The 7,560-nt window shown below is 31.4% G+C and overlaps 1 long non-coding RNA gene across 1 annotated transcript; it reads left to right on the top strand.

Annotated features, from left to right (window-relative positions):
* Positions 1-435: 435 nt before the first annotated feature.
* Positions 436-2,628, top strand: LOC139483545 (uncharacterized). The gene is made up of 3 exons (XR_011655024.1): positions 436-581; positions 1,483-1,599; positions 2,417-2,628. It is a non-coding gene; the product is annotated as an uncharacterized lncRNA (long non-coding RNA).
* The last annotated feature ends 4,932 nt before the right edge of the window (positions 2,629-7,560 follow it).

The raw sequence follows: 7,560 nt of genomic DNA, 5'->3' as shown, positions 1-7,560 counted from the left end.
ACACACCTAACTGTAAGAGTGCTTCCTGTAACACGATTTGATAGATATACTGAATAATTGTTTCCATATTTTTGTTTGTATCCAAGTATAACCACATTGGATGCCATACGTGGAGCAGGATTTGCTTACCTTTCCTGGGCACCTTAGATCACCACCAGTTTTTGTTAGGCTGGTGTTCTGTGTAGGTTCTATCTTGTGTTTTTGATATACATGTAACTGTAGTTTGTCAATTTTGCATTTCATGTTTTTAGCCATTGTATTTTCAGTTCATTTTTGAATTGTTGGAATTTTATTATCTCTTTGGTATTTTAGCGATTCAGCCAACCTCTCTTACACAAGACCAAGCAATTTTGGGGACATCTTGAAACTAAGCAAATTTTATTTTGAATCATAGTTTAGCGAAGCAACGTCACCACTGTTTCGGAGTTTGCTTCGGACCCGCCAAAGATAAACAACATTTAAAACAATGGATCCCATCTATCAAGCATATCTATCTATTGACGATGCAACAGATACAGAACTTCATATTAGAATATTGACGGAATCAAAAGCCATCTTAACAGTTATTACAGCAGCGGAAGGTAAGCAGATCCATATTTTGTAAAAAGGGGGAGGGGCACAAACCATAATTTAACAGTTTATAATATTAGGAATAATATGTGCGTTAAACTGTTAACCTATGCTATTTCAAGTTGACTTTTGTGGTATGACTCATATAATATACACACTTAATCAGTCGCAAGGACCAAGCATAAAATAAGAATGAGCTAGATCGGAAATTTAAAATGAGATTGAATAGTCTATAAAATTGAGAATGGAAATGGGGAATGTGTCAAAGAGACAACAACCCGACCAAATAAAAAACAACAGCAGAAGGTCACCAACAGGTCTTCAATGTAGCGAGAAATTCCCGCACCCGGAGGCGTCCTTCAGCTAGCCCCTAAACAAATATATACTAGTTCAGTGATAATGAACGCCATACTAATTTCCAAATTGTACACAAGAAACTAAAATTAAAATAATACAAGACTAACAAAGGCCAGAGGCTCCTGACTTGGGACAGGCGCAAAAATGTGGCGGGGTTAAACATGTTTGTGAGATCTCAACTGTTACTGTACACACGAACATATAGGTTAGATATACTGTTCCCTACTGTACATAATGTCATAAAATCAAATGTTCAAGTATTCTATCTTTGCAAGGAATAAGATCCCAATGGCCCATACTGCAACATCCTTTACACAAACACTGAAATTATAGTTTCACTTCATCTGTTCATTTGTCAAAAAATACCAAAAGAACATTCATTAGTTGAAAATAAACTGACCACGTCATGGCCAAAAAGTTGAAAATAAACTGGCCACGTCATGGCTAAAAAGTTAAAAATAAACTGAAATTCAAACTCCAATGTCAAAAATAAACTGTCAAGTTGTTCTTTTTTATTTAAACCTATTATAATTATTTGTATGTGTGCATTTATAGGATTGTGACACTGAAGTGGGAATGAAATTTTAAGAGCTAGAATAAATCCATACCATAGATCAAATTGAAGAACAGATCAGGAAGAGCGAAAAGGATGATATAATTTCAAGACCAGATGTAAGTAAAAATATATAATATAAAAAGAAGATATGGTATGATTGCCAATGAGACAACTATCCACAAAAGACCAAAATGACACAAACATTAACAACTATAGGTCCCCGTACAGCCTTCAATAATGAGCAAAGCCCATACCCCAAATAGTCAGCTTTAAAAGGCCCCGATAAGACAATGTAAAACAATTCAAGCGAGAAAACTAACGGCCTTATTTATGTAACAAAAATGAACGAAAAACAAATATGTAACACATAAACAAACGACAACCACTGAATTACAGGCTCCTGACTTGGGACAGGCACATACATAAATAATGTGGCGGGGTTAAACATGTTAGCGGGATCCCAACCCTCTCCCTAACCTGGGACAGTGGAATTACAGTACAACATAAGAACGAACGTATATTATTAAGTTGCCAATAGAACTATAATATGATTGAAAAATGGAGGTTAAATCATTCTCTAGTATTTATCCTGTTGAATAGATAAAGAAAGGGCAATTTTAAAAAAGTATATTCATAATATTAGGATAAAATAAGAAAAACAGGCTGTAGTTCTCAGAAATCAAGGATTTTGTTTTATAATATAAAAAAAAACTTGCATGCTTTATGCTCTTTTTATTGTTTCCTTTGATTTATTTGTCTTTTGATGTATACATTTGTTCAAAGTGTAAAGTATTGTCTTTTTAACTACAATTTGTATTTTTCTTTTAGAATCTTTCTCAAGAAGCTTGTTTAATGTATTTTAATAAACATGATCTCAGAATAAGTGACTGTTGCATACAAATGTACATGAATGTTTCATTTTTTTCATTTCAGGATACAAAAGTTCACCTGACCACCAAAAAGGAACTGCACACAAAGAGCCTTTATCATTCAAAAGAAGATTGTTCCGCAATGAAAAAATCCTGCATGATAGGAGATGGACTAACAATTTCTATTTGTTGAGGATAAAAATCATCAAATTTTATAATTGTATTTTTTGTTTGCATTTAGTGAGACTTGAAAATAAATTATTGAACCAAATTGAATAGATTGTATATTATGTTTAAGACTATATCAGAAAAAAACAAAAACAAAAGAACCAGACTCTTAAGTTGTATAAAAGGTGGAAGGTCCATAAAACGTAAAAATAAATCAACCACTTGACTACATAAACAATCAAAGGAACGAAAAAAAAAGTCATATTCCTGACTTGGTACAGGCTTTTCCTTTAAAAAAAAATGGAGAGTTAACCTTTGTTTAATTGTTTACAGACTTTTCAAAACTTGGTCTTATTGTTTACAGACTTTTCAAAACTTGGTCTTATTGTTTACAGACTTTTCAAAACTTGGTCTTATTGTTTACAGACTTTTCAAAACTTGGTCTTATTGTTTACAGACTTTTCAAAACTTTGTCTTATTGTTTAGACTTTTCTTAAATTGATCGTATTGTTTACAAACTTTTCTTTGGTCTCCAGGAAGAATACAATGTGTAAACCTATTATTGTTAATATTATTATTATCATTACTGAAGTTTTCCATCTTTAATAAACTATATAGACAGGTCAAATAATTTTATTATGGTAAAAATCATTGCAAGAACATGAAAGCAGACATGTACACGTGTATTGTATATTCTACAATACAGAGTGGACTATTCAACCTGTAGTGCTGTACCACGCAAGCAGTTCCTGTGAAATCGAAGTACTAGTAGGCTTACCGTCGGAAGGTCTAAACACCATATATTTCTAAACACATAACATCTAAACACTTGTTGAAATCTAAACACTTGTTAAAATCTAAACATGTTTAGATGCTAAACGCGTTTCAAAACGTACACAGAAAAAGTGTTTAGATAAGTGTTTAGGATCTAAACACTGTTTTTACAGTGTATTTCTGTGATTGGGGGCTACCTTGATTCCACAGTTTTAGTTGTATGTCAATTATTTGTAATGGCACATTTGACAAGGGTAATTGCAGTTTTAAGTTAATGAATCGGTAGTGTCGCTTACCTACAAAATAGTTTACGTAGAATTTTTATAGAAAATATCCAATAAAAGTGCATCCTTATACTTAATTTAATACTTCGTCAAAACGTTTGTATAATAGAGTGTTTTAAAGCGATATAGTTTTGGATTACATTTCATTATTTTGATCTACCCTTGTACTAAACTTTTCGAGGTAGAGCTGTTTTGCATGATATTATTTATTGTTATGGGCCATAAGATTGGTTTTCAGTGCGTAGAAAAAGACCGTATAACAATTAATGACATGAAGAACAACACATATGAGTTGATTTTTTTTATATGTAATTTGTGCAAGTCTAACTGCATGGACTGTTGTTTTTCTATGATTTAAATTTTCAAGAATTATTAAACCTTATAATATATAGTTGATGCTCATGGGAGACTACCGATAATATTACCACCACATTACTGCCAGTCTCCCTAGACCGTCACACGAGAACCGAAATAAGATATCCACTGATCACCTGACGAAAGAACCCACCTCCAAAAAGTTCGAACTATTGACACATTGTCGAAATATCAATAATTGTGCCTATTAAAGACGCAGATCCCCTCATAGATTACATAAAACTAAATGTTTCCAATTTAACCCTCCTTCGTCTGGGTCAATCCTGTTTCAACTCATCAGCAACGCAGAGTGCAAGAGTGAAATAAGGAGAATTGAGTTAACGTTATCTATTTTAACATCGACGACGAAGTCAAAATCTTAAAAAAGTTAACCGAGTAGACAACTTTAGTAAGTGGTGACTTCTTTAGACTCCTGTCCAAGATCGATTATCTTGTTATTATGTATTTGCTTCAAATGATAAAATAACAAAAACTTACAAGCTTCAGAGACTTTTCGTAACAAAAGCATTGCAAATACATACATGTAGCGACAGTATGCATACGATATCAATCTTCTTCATTACAATAATACCTCCTCTTTGACGTTTGGCGGGCCAACTTAGTAGAATCATTAATTCTCTATGTGATTAAAATAATCCTTCCCTCATAATAGGAACATTGAAACAGTTCTTAGGATAGTATTGAGCTTGTACCTGATAAAAGGTATACCATTGTAATGTATAAAAAAGTCTTCATTGCTACAGCTTGATCGTACCAGTAGGAAGTCTTTTCAGAGTTTAAGCTGACAGCAATTATTTATGTTTCCTGGCATAAATAATGTAACAGATCTCCCTATTTGATTTGTTCCTGACCACCTTACTCTCAGCTCCTTGGTCTTTATTTCACAGCTAGTACAGTTAAAAAAAAAATAAACAAAGAAGTATCAGTTCATATCGTGATTTCTCCAACTATAAACATTATATTTTCTGACACACCTAGATTGACAGAATAATCCGCTAAATGACATAAGAGTTCCTGATCTGTGTTGGCATTTCGACTAACCTTTGGTCCGCATGTGGAGCTATGATTCTGAATTTTCTCCATTGGGAAGTGATAATCACGGGTGTGTTTGAAGGGAAGTATATAACTTAAACTGAAGTACAAAGTTTTAAGCTTATTATCTGTCACTTAATTGAATTATCATAATGATTTGTAAAACCACCTGATGATCAACACTAACATTGAAAACCAAGAGACATGCAAAGCTGGCTTATCTTTTTGGGTATTGTGTTTATTTTTTACCTCAATTGTTGAATTTGTTAGTTTGCGTACAAATATGTGGACTTGTTCAATAACCCTGTAAGCAAAATTAAAGAACCAAAGAAGAGATTGAATGTAATTGCGAGTGATTTTATAACTGCATTATGTGTTCCTGATTTGTATGTGAGAACTTGAAAGATTTCATTATTTAGCCGTAAAATTAAATTTTGCGTATCAAAATATATGCCCAAAAACAGTTAATACTGTAGTATGCATAGTTATCTTGCAAGTGGAATTCATCATACATCGCATGTAATATTTTTGAAATAACTTTAACGTATTTCCAACATTTGATGTGTTATTTGACTCAACATGCATACAATCATCTACGTAGTAGATTATATGATCAGTTTTACGTTTTGTTGTATTATCGAAATTAAACTTTTGGTAAATGTTTCACATAGGGCGTAACTAACAGTAGCATTTTATCAAAACAATATTTGTTCTAAAATGCTTATCCGAATCAATTCAAAATCCCCCAGTTGTATAGGCAAACTGCAGCCTCTTCCACCTGACCAATTGTTTAAATCTTTGAAGACAATTATTTATTTATGCTGACAATATAGGACAATTGTTTAATTAATCTAAATTAGTCTACAATCACAATCTTTTTATGACACCCATTGATGATACATGAAGGGTGTGAAAAAGGGAGATTTGTATTAGCCAGCAATTTGACCAATTTTTTAATTTGTTGTTCATTTTCCCTTAAAAAAATAGTTTTTTTTATATTTTAAAATTCCATTGGTACCCTTGTAAAAAAACCCACAAATTTGAAAAGAGATAAAATTTTACATGTTAACTGTGGGTAAAATTAAATAAAGTCCTAGACGGACAATTTCACTGGAGTTTTTACCAAATGGACAAGATGAGAACAATTTTGTACGTTTTTTTTTGGCCTGGTTGTTACATTGGGGCCCTGTTGGGTTTGCCACTGCATAATTTACGTACATGTTTCAAATTGCAACGAGTGAAATACGGACAGTTTATCAACTTCTTTGTTTGTTCTTGTTTTAAATATGTTTAAAGTTGCAGCTGGTATTTAATAAGATTGACACTTTATCGTTAATGTATTTCTTGTGTGATTGCAATTAATTCCTGTTGGCATATAGTTGGTCCCGGGGGAGTTGTGATGTACAATAGTAGATTTTCAAAATGTTAGGTTTTCACAGACAGATTGGTGTTGATTTCAAATTACATATAATATTGTCACGGCCATGACTCATGTACCTTACGCCGAATATCTATATGAAAAATTATTTTACGCACAGGAACCTGAAGAGGTCTAACTAAAACAAACTTGAACAGCGAGGCTGTTTTTATATTTATTTTTGTTACACGAAAATTGTATTAAAGGCTCAAAGTTGTTAAAGAATGTGTAGTCTTATATATATAAAACGTCTGTATAGTAGTCAACGATTTTCCCCACGAGGGCGCTGGATTGTTACGAGTAACGATACATGTACACAATAAATAAATTATATAAACGCCTAAAAAAGTGTACACAACAACTCCAAATACAAAAAAGGTAACTATAAATGTAATTATTTATAAATATTTCGGATAACAGATATCCTTCGTCAGTCAGATTCTGATGTGAAATGAATCATCTTTGAGTCTCGTTAGATTAAACTTTTACTAAATCTTGAAATTTATACAATAAAAAAGTCAAACCGACCATCAGTGAAGACGCTTGCACCATTCTAAAAAAATGTTAACATGACATACACTGCATGAAATGATGCATTTATTAGAAAATTATATCCATATAAAAGCTAATATATATTTAAAATTTCAAAATTTATCATTAGTATAATCCATTTGAAAATATCTTATTTACACCGTATTTACTTTAAGTTTAATATAACCAATAAACTTTTAAGAATAAACCCAATTTACATATACTTTTAAAGTTGTATAAATCTAAAATTTATTTTCTTTTAAATTACAGTAAACCTATTTAAATGAGAAATTTAAATTAGGGAAAATTTAAGTAAATTTAATAAAATTAGAAATTTAAAGCAGAACAAATGTCTTTATTTTTCTGATTTAAACCATTTACTGTGAATTAAATTTAAAGTTTACAAATGCAATAATTAAAATAAACTTTTTATATACTAAATTAAATATTGTTAAATTTTCGTAAATTTGAAAATTATTCATATGTAATTGCCATTAAATTTAATATTTAATATCAATTTATTACCCGCAATAAACTGTTTCAAATGTTCTAAGTAACTTCTTTCTTCCTTTTTTTGTTTGTTTGTTTGTTTGTTTGTTTGTTTGTTCGTTTTTGGTTTTTTTTTCG

This window comes from Mytilus edulis, chromosome 7 (assembly GCF_963676685.1).
Source record: "Mytilus edulis chromosome 7, xbMytEdul2.2, whole genome shotgun sequence".
Classification (NCBI taxonomy): Eukaryota; Metazoa; Mollusca; class Bivalvia; order Mytilida; family Mytilidae; genus Mytilus; species Mytilus edulis.
This window is presented reverse-complemented; position numbering and strand designations above follow the sequence as displayed.